General features: G+C 40.5%; 1 long non-coding RNA gene across 1 annotated transcript; it reads right to left on the reverse strand.

Annotated features, from left to right (window-relative positions):
• Positions 1–11,046: 11,046 nt before the first annotated feature.
• Positions 11,047–15,693, reverse strand: LOC120787621. Its single transcript, XR_005707000.1, has 3 exons — positions 15,482–15,693; positions 12,163–12,280; positions 11,047–11,805 (listed from the first exon to the last, which is right to left on the reverse strand). It is a non-coding gene; the product is annotated as an uncharacterized LOC120787621 (long non-coding RNA).
• Between the last annotated feature and the right edge of the window lie 18 nt (positions 15,694–15,711).

Here is a 15,711-nt window from a genome sequence, read left to right on the forward strand (position 1 = left end):
GGAAAAACCCAAGATGGTGCATGAAGGTATTTTAACTTGGTTCAGTTGTTCAGCTTTTTTTATCTCCCAATTAGACAACAACTCATTTAAAATGTTTAACACATTAAGGAGGAAGTATCTGACATGCATGTTTTGTTCCTGTAGACCCCGAAGGAATACCAGCTTGGCACTGGCATTGAGCCCAAAAGATGGCACATGCATTTAAGAAGACTGGATGACCTGATAAGAGTAAGTGGTCAATTTCTTGACCAATGAATGAATTGATCTCAATTAGCTCTGTCGCAGAGAGACAGGAAGCAGATAAACTGAACTGTCACCCACTTTGTTTTAAATCCAGCATGACCCAGAGAGGCAGGAAAACACTGAGCTGGAGGATCAAAGAGAATTTGTCAGTCTCCTGAAATGCCTGCTAAATACAGATGCAGAGAAGAGGATCACTCCGGGGAAGGCTCTCACTCACCCCTTTGTCACCATGGCCCATCTGGTGGATCAAGTAGAGATCAGCTTGTAGTAAGTTACTGTTTTTTGGTTTCAGTAGGGTTGGACAGATTTGTTTACTGAAGGAGTTCTCATTCATTTATTGTCATGTTTTATTCAGTGCCAAGAATTCTTTGGAGAAAATGGCGGTCGTACCAATGGACAACGTCGATGAGGAGCTATCTCCTAATGGTGAGGGTGAGGGAGAGCCCAATGATGAAGAGCCTTCAGCCACATCGCATTTAAATCACGCAGCTGTTCCTCGCTCATCTGATGGAGCAGAAGCTGCTGCAGTGATAGACGATGTATTTTTTACAGCCTTAGAGGAACCAGCTGTTAGCCAAGCTGCAGCCAGTCCAGCTGATGGTGAGGCTCAGGAAGAGCCCAATGATGAAGAGCCTTCAGCCACATCTGATTTAAACGACGCAGCTGTTCCTCGCTCCTGTGGCAGCGTTAAAAACATGCCTCGCTCATCTGATGGAGCAGAAGCTGCTGCAGGTATAGACGATATATTTTTTACAGCTTTAGAGGAACCAGCTGTTAGCCAAGCTGCAGCCAGTCCAGCTGATGGTGAGGCTCAGGAGGAGCCCAAAGATGAAGAGCCTTCAGCCACACCTCCTAAAAATGATGCCGGCTCAGCTGTTCCTCGCTCCTGTGACAGCTTTAAAAAAATGCCTCATTCATCTGATGGAGCAGAAGCTGCGGCAGGAATGGACGCTGTTGGCTCAACTTTTAGCCAAGGTGTAGCCAGTCCAGCTGAAGAGACATCGGCCAATGGCGGGTCACCAGATGAGTGTCCACCTGCCGAAGTTAGGAAGAGCCCACTGAAGAGAGTCCGGAAATTCTTTGGAAGGACAGTAAGGACCTTGTTTGGAATAAAAAGAAATAATTCAAAGAAATCTTGACTGTCATATTCTTACACCGATCAGCCACAGCATTAAAGCCAGTAACTGCTTTTAACGCTGTAGCTGATCAGTGTATGAATATGACATTCAACATTTCACAGTCATTGGAGTTTTTAGAGGAGGCCAAAAATGGTTGTTAACACTCCTGGGAAGGGATTAAGGGACAGCATTGTAGGTGTTTCTCTCTCAACCCAACCGGTCGAGGCAGATGGCCGCCCACCCAGAGCCAGGTTCTGCTCAAGGTTTCTTCCCGTTAAAAGGGAGTTTTTCCTTGCCGCTGACATCGAGCGCTTGCTCATGGGGGAATGTTGGGTCTCTGTAAATATAACTATTAAGAGTCCGGTCTAGACCTGCTCCATATGAAAAGTGCCCTGAGACAACTTCTGTTATTATCGCTTCCTATCAACCATTCACACTCGGCCTCATGTACCCCAACGACTCTAACAACTGATGTTACAACAACCAGGAGCACTAACAAACCAAGCAACATCAATGGCTTTCAAGTATCTACAGCCAAGTCCAGTTGCCCGCGATTCAGTCCTTTTTGGATAACCATGACCCGGATGACCGAGAATCTTCACAGACGTCATATTCTTTATTTTCCCTGGTAAATTGTTTCAAAGCAATTTTGAATTTTGGACCTGATGTCAATAAACAGCAAATTCACTCGAATTCCTTCTTGTGTGTGCTTTGGAGATGACACCACAATTGTTTGATTAATTCAGTTATATCACAGATGCTGAAACAATGGTTGAAAGATAAAATAGTTATTGATCATCCAAAAAACAATGGTCATTTTAATTTCCTGAAGTGCAAGGTGAAATTTTGTGGTTATTTAACATTCGATAACCCAAGGTTAAGCTATTTAAATAATATTTAAAAAATAAAAATAAAAAATACAAGTGCTCACATAGTTGCCTATTGATTTGATGGTGATGGTCTAATTGTTGGTCTGATTTGTTTACAGTATTTACAGGAAGTTGTCATAGCTACACAATTCTTTAATCTTTTGAAAACCTTAACAGACTGCACTTCACTCTGTCCATCAGGCAGTCCCTTTGGTCAAAATATTAAAACTACTACACAGCAACTGCTAACCTGATTTCCATTAAATTTGCTCTGAAATTCATGTCGCTGCAGAGGACGAATATGTATTTCTTAGTAACTACGAAACCTTTTCCAAACGCTGAACACTTGGTCATGATGGATCCGAGGATGTCCCAAAACCCCCCCAGAGCTGTTTACGCTAATGCCTATGGGTTTGATAGAGAAGAAGTGGTTTGTGGTTTCTGTTTTCCTCTACAATGGCACTGCCTTTGACTCAAGTGAAAAGAGTGATCCCTGTAGGCATCTCAAACCTTGTTTTTGATTCTTTGTTTGTTGATGCTGATTGTTGATAGTATGTTTAAATCTGCAGTTAGTCGTCTGTAGGGGGTAACCAGAGCTTACATGTATGTGGAGGGGTCAGCACACAGTCAGAGAGATGAAGGAGTCAAGCACATGCTGCTGAAGGGATTACAGAGTGGTCAGATTCGGGGCAGCTGTTGTTCAGAACTTTTCTGTTGTTCACAGGGAAGTGCTTTGCTATAAAGTCCTACATATATATATTTCCTTTACCTGACTCATTGAGGAGGTGAGCCACATTGTAAGATTCACAGTAAGATTACAGTAAGATTCATCCTTACAACAGCCTTCACAAATGTCAGCATGGATTACCTTACATCCCTTATAATTACTTTTACTGTGCCTCGATAGTTGGTACTTTCAGTTCGTATGTTAATCATAAATGTGCATTTTCATGTTTTGAGAGTCACAACTTTATCTATATGTGTTCTCATGCAATGTTATGTTTGTGTTTGCTTTTGTATATATCCGATTCCATCCTGGGTTCATGAAGTCTGCTGTGTGCTGAGCAAAGCAGTCTTGTTTTCATGTGGTTACTGTTTGATTCAAGATGAGAGAAGAGTAGAATATGGAACATATCTCTTTACATTTTAGGTGTTTTTTTGAACATCATATTTACTGCAAACGCAAAAGTAGAAAAAGTCCTCATATCAGTAACATCAAAAACAAACTGGAGTGTAAGGTTTAATGCCACCACTGCCAGTTACTAATTTACTCAGTCCTTGCCTGTAGATCTATAAAAGTAAAGTGATTATAATTACCTGGAAAGATAAAATAGTCACTGATCATCCAAAAAACAATGGTCATTTTAATTTCCTGAAGTGCAAGGTGACACTTTTTGTTTATTTAACAATCCATAACCCAAGGTTAAGCTTTTTAAATAATATTTAAAAAAAAATAAAAATAAAAAATACAAGTGCTCACATAGTTGCCTATTGATTTGATGGTGATGGTCTAATTGTTGGTCTGATTTGTTTACAGTATTTACAGCAAGTTGTCATAGCTACACAATTCTTTAATCTTTTGAAAACCTTAACAGACTGCACTTCACTCTGTCCATCAGGCAGTCCCTTTTGTCAAAATATTAAAACTACTACACAGCAACTGCTAACCTGATTTCCATTAAATTTGCTCTGAAATTCATGTCGCTGCAGAGGACGAATATGTATTTCTTAGTAACTACGACACCTTTTCTTTAACAACATCATGTCAAAATTTCCCATTTAATGCAAAAAACAGGAAATTCTAAGGGGCTACTGACATCTAGAAATTTCGCTTGTTTTGTTTTCACATGTTCAAACATAAGGGATGTCCCTGCAAGGAAACAGTGATCAACCTGTTTCCAATAGCATTACCTGTGACCCTTCTCGCCACTGTAAAGTTAGAGAAACGCTGAACACTTGGTCATGATGGATCTGAGGATGTCCCAAAACCCCCCCCAGAGCTGTTTACGCTAATGCCTATGGGTTTGATAGAGAAGAGGTGGCTTGTGGGAGGTCTTTTCCCCTCCAGAATCCCCTGGAGTGGACATTAGTGTGGTGGAGGACCACGGTGGTCCAGAGCCACATCAATTTGAGCCGTTGGCTCCAGCACCAGTAATGCCTGAAGCCAGAGCTCTTGTAGCCAAGCATATGGTTAGAATAGCACTCTATGAAAAATGCCAGTTGCAAATGTACATAGCAGTGTGTTGCTATTGAGGGACCTGCTACCATCTGCGACCACTGCTGAGCCATATGAGGGTCCGGAGGGAAAGAATCTAGTCCGGTGGTGCCTCTACAGCTGTCACAAGTACGAGTCTGAACCATTGCGCCAAAACTGAAAAATACTAAGTAGAAGGTTAGCACATAATAGCCGAACTCCCATGAATGATGAGTCTAGATCGGTTTATATTCACTCAGTATGATGGCGGTTTTATAGAATCCCACTCAAGGACGGGTGATGGAGGAGGTGGGCCACCCATCTCTGATTAGAGGGCGTTAACTTTTTTTTTTTTAAATATAAATTTTATGACGCAAATAAATCCAAAACAATTGACTCTACGTCAGCCTTGGCCTTGCAAGTTTCAGAATGATTTAAAACATAAAGATGGCCCATGAAATGCCGATTTTTATTACTTTTATAAGAAATGTCTACATCAACAGCATTGACGTAGCATTGAAGCCATCAAAAGCATTGAAAGGAACAATTTGTCTTTAAATGGAGTGATTGTTCCTCATTTCTCAGATAAAAGAGTCGAATAGAATCTTAGAGTAGAATGTTATGACATCATAATACTGATGCCCTGCTGTGATGTCATGAAGTGTCCTTTAATGTTTGGAACTGGTTAGTTTGCCTTCAGCTGAAAACACTTCACTACAGAACAGAACAGAGTTAGTTGAAGCACTTCACTCTACTTACAGAACAGAGTTAGCTGAAGAATTAACAATGAAGCAGAGACACATTTTGAGAACCATTTGCTGTTTGACAGCAGATAAAACTGGTAAGGAAAACTCAACACACGTACACACACACACACACACACACACACACACACACACACACACACACACACACACACACACACACACACACACACACAGAGTGAGGAGGAGTGACTAAGTAAATTTACTCAAGTACAGTATTTAGGATGCTTGTAGTATAAGTATCTAAATTTTATTCTACTTTATATGTCGACTCCACTACATTCCAGAGAGACGTGTTTTTACTCCACTACATTTAACTGACAGTTGAAATGTTATTATTATGCAGGTTAAGAGTTTGAAAAAGTGCTTTAATTTTCGATAATTTAATGACATTTTTCTGATAATACACACCTGTACTTGTAATCGAATATTTTTACACTGTGCTATTGCTTCTTTTACTTAAGTGAATTATCTGAATAACGAAGACCAGTGTAGCATTTGAACAAATGTTTCCCCTCATTGAGTGCATTTTGTTCTTCTCATTCTTTGAGAATACCACTCACTAAAAATGGACATGATGCCATTTTCAGTATCTGACATATTATTCTTCTACATGTGGTCGTAGAATGAAAACCAAATGCTTGTTTACGTGAGGATAATGAATACTTCAGCTACATTTGTCCATGTTGTGTTGACTGAATGAGCCCTGCTGACTCCATGTTGTAACCTTCACGTGTTCTCCTTTTCTCTTCATGTTCTGCTTCTCTATCAGCAGTCACAAAGGAGAAGAAAAATGCAGAGAGCTCTGAGGTGCTAGTAAAAGACATACTGTACAGCAGTACAAGTCGCTACCTCATTGAGGGTTTCATCGGCCATGGGCGCTTTAGCAAACTTGCCAAGGCCGTGAATTTAAACACATCACAGCCTGTGGCCCTCAAGATCTTAAAAACAGAGGCTACCACTAAAAGAGAGGTACATCTTTTAATTTTGTTTTGATCATGAAGTTTTTTCACATCTTCTTGCTTAAGTTTTGTTTCTTAAATGAACTGCTGATACCATGCTATGTCACTTACAAGTACCTATGTCATTTTCTACACAGATCAAAATGCTTGAAGTAGTGAGCGTTCTTGACCCAGTCAAGAAGAACGTGGTTCAGCTCTTTGAGAAGTTTGACCACAAAGGACATACCTGTCTAGCGTTTGAAATGCTGGACAAGAGTCTTCTTACTCTGCTCAGAGAACGAAAGAAGCCACTGTCTCTCAGTGAGATACGTCCAATAACGCACCAGGTAAAGACTATGTGGCTTTGATCAATCTTTCAACAAGTAATAGCAATATACTGTGCCAGCTGAGAAAGAAGTTACATGCTTAAGTAACAGCCTTCACCCTGTTCAATGGTAGCTTTAACTATCTACATTGTGTCCTTTGTCTCTGCAGTTGCTGACGGCCTTTGACGCTCTGAAGGGCATTGGTGTCGTTCACTCGAACCTGAAGGCAGAAAATATAGTGCTGGCAAACCACCCGGCTGAGCCCTTGCGAGTAAAATTGATAGACTTTGGTGTGTCCTTCCATACCTCAGAAAAGAGACATGGGATGAAAATTCAGCCTCTGAGTTGCAGGTAAGTTTAATCCGCAAAGCTCATCATTTAACATGTTTGCAGTTGTGTGTTTATGCTGTAAATGATCCAGCGGATGCTGTATCAATCTTCAGTACACATGCTGAATTTGACAATGTACTTAATAGCTTTTGTGGTTCTTGTACGCTACACATAGGGCACCTGAAGTCATCTTGGGTCTACCCGTGTCCGAGGCCATAGACATGTGGAGTCTTGGCTGTTTGCTTGGGTTCCTGTACCTCGGCATAAAGCTGTTCGCGGCAACCTGCGAATACCAGTCAGTAAGTAGCCAAATATATCTAGATTTGAATGCAAAGACTGTAACCTTCTGCCCAAAACACATGTCGAAACTCAACAGGGGACTTGATATAGTGTGTCGGCTGATTTGATTCTTAATATTCTCTCTTCAGGTTAGAGGCATCGTACGCATTCTGGGACAGCCAGCTGACCACCTCCTCAGTGCTGGGAAACACACCCACACATTTTTTAAGGTGAACCAGCAATGGGAAAACCCAAGATGGTGCATGAAGGTATTTTAACTTGGTTCAGTTGTTCAGCTTTTTTTTATCTCCCAATTAGACAACAACTCATTTAAAATGTTTAACACATTAAGGAGGAAGTATCTGACATGCATGTTTTGTTCCTGTAGACCCCGAAGGAATACCAGCTTGGCACTGGCATTGAGCCCAAAAGATGGCACATGCATTTAAGAAGACTGGATGACCTGATAAGAGTAAGTGGTCAATTTCTTGACCAATGAATGAATTGATCTCAATTAGCTCTGTCGCAGAGAGACAGGAAGCAGATAAACTGAACTGTCACCCACTTTGTTTTAAATCCAGCATGACCCAGAGAGGCAGGAAAACACTGAGCTGGAGGATCAAAGAGAATTTGTCAGTCTCCTGAAATGCCTGCTAAATACAGATGCAGAGAAGAGGATCACTCCGGGGAAGGCTCTCACTCACCCCTTTGTCACCATGGCCCATCTGGTGGATCAAGTAGAGATCAGCTTGTAGTAAGTTACTGTTTTTTGGTTTCAGTAGGGTTGGACAGATTTGTTTACTGAAGGAGTTCTCATTCATTTATTGTCATGTTTTATTCAGTGCCAAGAATTCTTTGGAGAAAATGGCGGTCGTACCAATGGACAACGTCGATGAGGAGCTATCTCCTAATGGTGAGGGTGAGGGAGAGCCCAATGATGAAGAGCCTTCAGCCACATCGCATTTAAATCACGCAGCTGTTCCTCGCTCATCTGATGGAGCAGAAGCTGCTGCAGTGATAGACGATGTATTTTTTACAGCCTTAGAGGAACCAGCTGTTAGCCAAGCTGCAGCCAGTCCAGCTGATGGTGAGGCTCAGGAAGAGCCCAATGATGAAGAGCCTTCAGCCACATCTGATTTAAACGACGCAGCTGTTCCTCGCTCCTGTGGCAGCGTTAAAAACATGCCTCGCTCATCTGATGGAGCAGAAGCTGCTGCAGGTATAGACGATATATTTTTTACAGCTTTAGAGGAACCAGCTGTTAGCCAAGCTGCAGCCAGTCCAGCTGATGGTGAGGCTCAGGAGGAGCCCAAAGATGAAGAGCCTTCAGCCACACCTCCTAAAAATGATGCCGGCTCAGCTGTTCCTCGCTCCTGTGACAGCTTTAAAAAAATGCCTCATTCATCTGATGGAGCAGAAGCTGCGGCAGGAATGGACGCTGTTGGCTCAACTTTTAGCCAAGGTGTAGCCAGTCCAGCTGAAGAGACATCGGCCAATGGCGGGTCACCAGATGAGTGTCCACCTGCCGAAGTTAGGAAGAGCCCACTGAAGAGAGTCCGGAAATTCTTTGGAAGGACAGTAAGGACCTTGTTTGGAATAAAAAGAAATAATTCAAAGAAATCTTGACTGTCATATTCTTACACCGATCAGCCACAGCATTAAAGCCAGTAACTGCTTTTAACGCTGTAGCTGATCAGTGTATGAATATGACATTCAACATTTCACAGTCATTGGAGTTTTTAGAGGAGGCCAAAAATGGTTGTTAACACTCCTGGGAAGGGATTAAGGGACAGCATTGTAGGTGTTTCTCTCAACCCAACCGGTCGAGGCAGATGGCCGCCACCCAGAGCCAGGTTCTGCTCAAGGTTTCTTCCCGTTAAAAGGGAGTTTTTCCTTGCCGCTGACATCGAGCGCTTGCTCATGGGGGAATGTTGGGTCTCTGTAAATATAACTATTAAGAGTCCGGTCTAGACCTGCTCCATATGAAAAGTGCCCTGAGACAACTTCTGTTATTATCGCTTCCTATCAACCATTCACACTCGGCCTCATGTACCCCAACGACTCTAACAACTGATGTTACAACAACCAGGAGCACTAACAAACCAAGCAACATCAATGGCTTTCAAGTATCTACAGCCAAGTCCAGTTGCCCGCGATTCAGTCCTTTTTGGATAACCATGACCCGGATGACCGAGAATCTTCACAGACGTCATATTCTTTATTTTCCCTGGTAAATTGTTTCAAAGCAATTTTGAATTTTGGACCTGATGTCAATAAACAGCAAATTCACTCGAATTCCTTCTTGTGTGTGCTTTGGAGATGACACCACAATTGTTTGATTAATTCAGTTATATCACAGATGCTGAAACAATGGTTGAAAGATAAAATAGTTATTGATCATCCAAAAAACAATGGTCATTTTAATTTCCTGAAGTGCAAGGTGAAATTTTTTGTTTATTTAACAATCCATAACCCAAGGTTACACTATTTAAATAATATTTAAAAAAATAAAAATAAAAAATACAAGTGCTCACATAGTTGCCTATTGATTTGATGGTGATGGTCTAATTGTTGGTCTGATTTGTTTACAGTATTTACAGGAAGTTGTCATAGCTACACAATTCTTTAATCTTTTGAAAACCTTAACAGACTGCACTTCACTCTGTCCATCAGGCAGTCCCTTTGGTCAAAATATTAAAACTACTACACAGCAACTGCTAACCTGATTTCCATTAAATTTGCTCTGAAATTCATGTCGCTGCAGAGGACGAATATGTATTTCTTAGTAACTACGAAACCTTTTCCAAACGCTGAACACTTGGTCATGATGGATCCGAGGATGTCCCAAAACCCCCCCAGAGCTGTTTACGCTAATGCCTATGGGTTTGATAGAGAAGAAGTGGTTTGTGGTTTCTGTTTTCCTCTACAATGGCACTGCCTTTGACTCAAGTGAAAAGAGTGATCCCTGTAGGCATCTCAAACCTTGTTTTTGATTCTTTGTTTGTTGATGCTGATTGTTGATAGTATGTTTAAATCTGCAGTTAGTCGTCTGTAGGGGGTAACCAGAGCTTACATGTATGTGGAGGGGTCAGCACACAGTCAGAGAGATGAAGGAGTCAAGCACATGCTGCTGAAGGGATTACAGAGTGGTCAGATTCTGGGCAGCTGTTGTTCAGAACTTTTCTGTTGTTCACAGGGAAGTGCTTTGCTATAAAGTCCTACATATATATATTTCCTTTACCTGACTCATTGAGGAGGTGAGCCACATTGTAAGATTCACAGTAAGATTACAGTAAGATTCATCCTTACAACAGCCTTCACAAATGTCAGCATGGATTACCTTACATCCCTTATAATTACTTTTACTGTGCCTCGATAGTTGGTACTTTCAGTTCGTATGTTAATCATAAATGTGCATTTTCATGTTTTGAGAGTCACAACTTTATCTATATGTGTTCTCATGCAATGTTATGTTTGTGTTTGCTTTTGTATATATCCGATTCCATCCTGGGTTCATGAAGTCTGCTGTGTGCTGAGCAAAGCAGTCTTGTTTTCATGTGGTTACTGTTTGATTCAAGATGAGAGAAGAGTAGAATATGGAACATATCTCTTTACATTTTAGGTGTTTTTTTGAACATCATATTTACTGCAAACGCAAAAGTAGAAAAAGTCCTCATATCAGTAACATCAAAAACAAACTGGAGTGTAAGGTTTAATGCCACCACTGCCAGTTACTAATTTACTCAGTCCTTGCCTGTAGATCTATAAAAGTAAAGTGATTATAATTACCTGGATGTCTTCCCTTTATTTCTGCCATACTGTAGAACAGCCTTCCATTAAATATCAAGTTGACACAAGCAAGAGTGACTTAAAGAGGACTGGTCTATTTTTGGAGCAATGTAAAATTTTATTCAAGCTGTGAATCTTTTTTGTTGTATTTATGTGTATTGATATAGACATTTATTTATTGGTTTAGTTTAAACTCATGTAATTTGGGTTTTATGGTAAGATACTATTCTCTAATTTTACATGACATGTTTATTATCTGCTTTTGACCTCTATGGCCCTCCAGCACTGCCACCCCATAGAAACGACAGAAGCAGGTTGGAGGGCAGGAGTAATTGCCAAAAAGGTATTATTAATGAAATAGGTAAAACATTAATGGATGCCAGGAAATTAAAAAAGAAAACAAACAAACAGATAAAAGGCATCAGATCAAACAAATTAATAAACAATGCATTCATTTAACATTCATTAGTTACTGCTGACATCACAGTTTATCTCTGGATACATACACATCCATGAGTACACCAACTCTGACAAAATGTCACTTACAGCAGAGTTATTTTAACCTATCTTAACAGTGTCCAGCCCCTCACTGCTGAGAGGACCTAATGATGCAAACCTTTTTTCACTATCCCTGATTGAAGTGTTTGCCTTAAACATAGGAGGAGCTCTCTCCTAATGGTGAGGCTGAGGGAGAGCCCAATGATGAAGAGCCTTCAGCCACACCTCATTTAACTGACGCAGCTGTTCCTCACTCCTGTGATGTTGTGAAAAACATGCCTCGCTCATCTGATGGAGCAGAAGCTGACGATATATTTTTCTCAGCTTTAGAGGAACCAGCTGTTAGCCAAATTGCAGCCAGTCCAGCTGATGGTGAGGCTCAGTAAGAGCCCAGAGATGAAGAGCCTTCAGCCACACCTCCTAAAAATGATGCCGGCTCAGCTGTTCCTCGCTCCTGTGACAGCATTAAAAAAATGCCTCATTCATCTGATGGAGCAGAAGCTGCTGCAGGAAAAGCCAGTAACTGCCTTTAATGTTGTAGCTGATCAGTGTATGAATATGACATTCAACATTTGACAATCATTGGAGTTTTCAGAGGAGGCCAAAAACAACTCCTGGGAAGGGATTAAGGGACAGCATTGTAGGTGTTTCTCTCTCAACCCGTAGACAGTTTACATTTGTTTTCCTAAAAGTCTTTCAAAACAAAAACATTATTTGTATTAGCTCACTAGCTAGCCATAAGTGTTTTTGTCATTTCTCCAGTTGTGCCAAGAATCAGGGTTGACTGTCAGAATTAACACTTTTTTCTCACCTTATTAGGTCCAACAAGGCATCTACAGTGGTGAAGGTTTCATCGTCGTCATCATCATCATCATCATCATCATCATCTGGGCTGACCTCAGGCTGAATCAGCAGTACCAAAATTAATCCTACAACACATAGCTCAGGGTTAAAGATAGGAAGCAAATAAAATGTATTCTATAGCTGTTTCATTTGGGCTGAATGCAGCACTCTACATGCTCTACATCCACTCTGGATAATGGACTGACTGGCAATAACTAACACTATTACAACAACATACACCAGCCTTCAGAGGAAAGCATTCAAATTCATAGTAAATGATCCAGATCTGCCCCAAACTTTAATGGGTTCTTTGCTGGCCCATGCTCCATCCCTTCAGCAGGTTCGATGCAGATCGGTTCAGTACTTATTGCTTAATCCTGCTGACAAATAAGCCATCAAACCAACAAACAAACAGACACGGGTGAAAACATCAACTCCTCAGCGAAGGTAATAATTCCTTCAAACAGTAACAGTACCTCTATCTACATGGTATAGAAATTGTGAAACTAAAAGAATAAAACAAAAACAAGAAAACTGATGAAATGTTGAAATATTTTAGGGTCCAGTTTCAAATACCTGAGTATACTTTAAAAAGAAACACATGACTCTCAGAATTGTGTCAGTATAACAGTTGACAGGTAAAAACTTTGCACACAGGAAGTCAAATTTGGAACAATTTCACCCATAAGGTGGCTGAACCTGACACCATGGTCCCCCACCACTCTAATGTCCGCTTCAGGGGATTCTAAAGTGGAAATGACCTCCACCTCAAAAGAGCCCTCTAGCATAGGTGCCTTGTGGTCACTGAGCAACTCCTGCCTCACACATCCACGCCCCTGGGTCTGAAGGAAAACTTTAATGTGGCCCCTCTGTTAGAAAAAAAGCAACAATTAAAACTGTCCACCTAGATGGTGCTGTGTAAATGAGTGTGATTATATACAGTATCTAATGTGAGGTACAGGCCCCGCCATATACAGGATGCAAAAGATGCACCTAAAGCTAAAGGGGTAGCCCTGTCAACAAGATGTTCTATTTACATTTACTTCTTGTACAGAACATGGTGTCAGATCAGTATTTTTCTCTGCTGTGGCTCTATATCGACATTACCTTTAGTTGCTTTAATAAAATGTATTAGCATGCATGATTAGCATAAGTTAGCTTAGGCGGAACGGGATACTGTCAATTTTGAGTTAGTTATAACTGGGACATTAACTGCTTTCAAGTTTAACATAAACTATTCACTTATAACTATTAATTATTACCTCATCTAATACATTTGCATCTTGATATACACACTAACTTATGGACAGTTTACATTTGTCTTACAAAAGTCTTTCAAAACAAAAACATTATTTGTATTAGCTCACTAGCTAGCCATAAGTGTTTTTGTCATTTAAATATATAATACTGCTGAAAGATTTATGTTCATCACTAACAATGTCAAGACAAAAAAGTATAACCTCATAGAAATTTTTTTTATAAATCTTACCTTATAAATCATTTAGCTAGGTTAACGCCGATTGTGAAATTTTCAGATGCACACGTGCCCTCATCTGACTAAAGCTGTCCTGTGGCAAACTGTATCTGGCCAGCTTTTGCTAACTTTAACAAACTGTCTTCAGTCAGCGCTAGTAGCTAGCCTAACATTAGGTGAACTTGAGTCCTCACTCAAGTTCCAACAGGCCAACAGCTGCCAGGCTTGAAACAGTTAACATATTCCTCCTCCAAAAATGAAGCCCGCGTTTGCTGAGATTGGCTCTGGTGAAATCCTCCATTTGCATGTTGACTGAGAGAAAACAAACTAGCTAGCTAATATTACACTTAGCTTGACAGTCAACCGGACCAAGGTACTTGGCTAAATGGCATGATTCAATTAAACATGACATTTTAACAGTTTGCACTTAGATGAGGCGTATAAGTAGACTGTTACGGTTATTATGCGTCAATACTCACAAAGATGGATAAAGAAAGTTCATCAAATGATAAGATTTCTGATTTTGGTGTGTTGAGCGTTCAGCCTCAGTCTCTGTTGTTTTGATTAGAAATAAATCGATGGTTGATAATAGAACGAAATGTAACATGATCTTAGGAAGTAAACAGACCATCAGATCCCCCGACCTGTGGCAATAAATGAAAATAAATGAATAATAATCGGTGTGACACACACACACACACACACACACACACCCAGGTGTGTTTCAGGTGGGACAGGATCGGCACTCATGACGGGGACGTTGTCCTTTCAGTAGCCTCTGATTATTATAGGATCATCCAATCATCGAGGGTCAGCGCCATGTATGTTTGTTTGAAATCCAAAAGATGGGGTAAGGGATTTAAAAAAAAAAATAATAATAAAAATAATAAAGTATATCTAGTAATAACTCTCATACAAAATGTAAAAATGTTTGTTAAACATAAAAGAGTTGACGCATTGGGATACTGTAGGTACTACAAGCTGTATTGAAGATGTATGTTTTTAATGCATTCAAATGCTTGTTCATATACACACATTGAGTGTAAAAAAATGATCAGTTTAATATTGTTTATTTGGTCTTGGCTCAGGGCCCCAGAGGTCCTTGCTGGGTCTGGTCTACACGGAGCCAATAGATATATGGTCTCTGGGTCCAGTTGCGGCAGAACTTGCTCTGGGATTCTTTTTCCAGGGAACCAGGAATATAACATTGTAAGTATCTTCTTCACAGAGCGCAAAAAGTCTCAGAATTTGGTATATTTAGGAGCGGATGTCTTCAAGTGAGACATCCGCTCCTAAATCGAATGGAAGTGTCTCCAAGTAAAACAAATTTGAAATTGTATGTGTGTGTGTCTCCAGATGAAGTTCATCGTGGACACCCTGGGTCAGCCGCCAGATTATCAGCTCAACTGTGGACTAAAAGCACCCGGTTCTTTAACATTCCATGTATCCACAACCAGCAGACCTGGAGACTTTCTTTTTTTTCATTGTATTTATTTTTTCAATTCTTTTGAACTCATTAGTTTCTGTGATATTTTAGTTAAATACAATAACTGATGGCATCAGAATAGAGGGACAGTAAAGTAAGTATTTCATTGCACTGATAACTTGTATTTCTGCCTATGACAGTAAAGCCTTTGAGTTGAATTGAATTGACGTACTTCAAAATAATGCTTTAACTACAGTACTTGATAAAATGTACTTAGTTACTTTCCACCTCTGTCAGGTGCATGGAGTTCAGTTTCCCACGGTTTGTGCTTGTAATTATATAAGTTATTTTACGTAATTTATGTTTGATTAGATTCATTTGGCTCACCTGTCCACAAAGCAAAGGAGATCGACAATCCAATCCCAACTTTTACTCTGAAAAAAGTCATTTTCACTTCCGGAGGCCACAGCTGGTCCTGCCTACTTCTTGCACGCAGCCATCCGTCCTTTCGAGTCCTCTCGCCTCCTGGCAGCAGCAGACCTCAGCTCTGCCAACTTCTACACGGCTTTGCGTAAAGACGGGTGAGTCAGAAATGTGCGTTTGTCTCATGTTTCACT

Source organism: Xiphias gladius, unplaced genomic scaffold (assembly GCF_016859285.1).
Source record: "Xiphias gladius isolate SHS-SW01 ecotype Sanya breed wild unplaced genomic scaffold, ASM1685928v1 HiC_scaffold_315, whole genome shotgun sequence".
Taxonomy (NCBI): Eukaryota; Metazoa; Chordata; class Actinopteri; order Istiophoriformes; family Xiphiidae; genus Xiphias; species Xiphias gladius.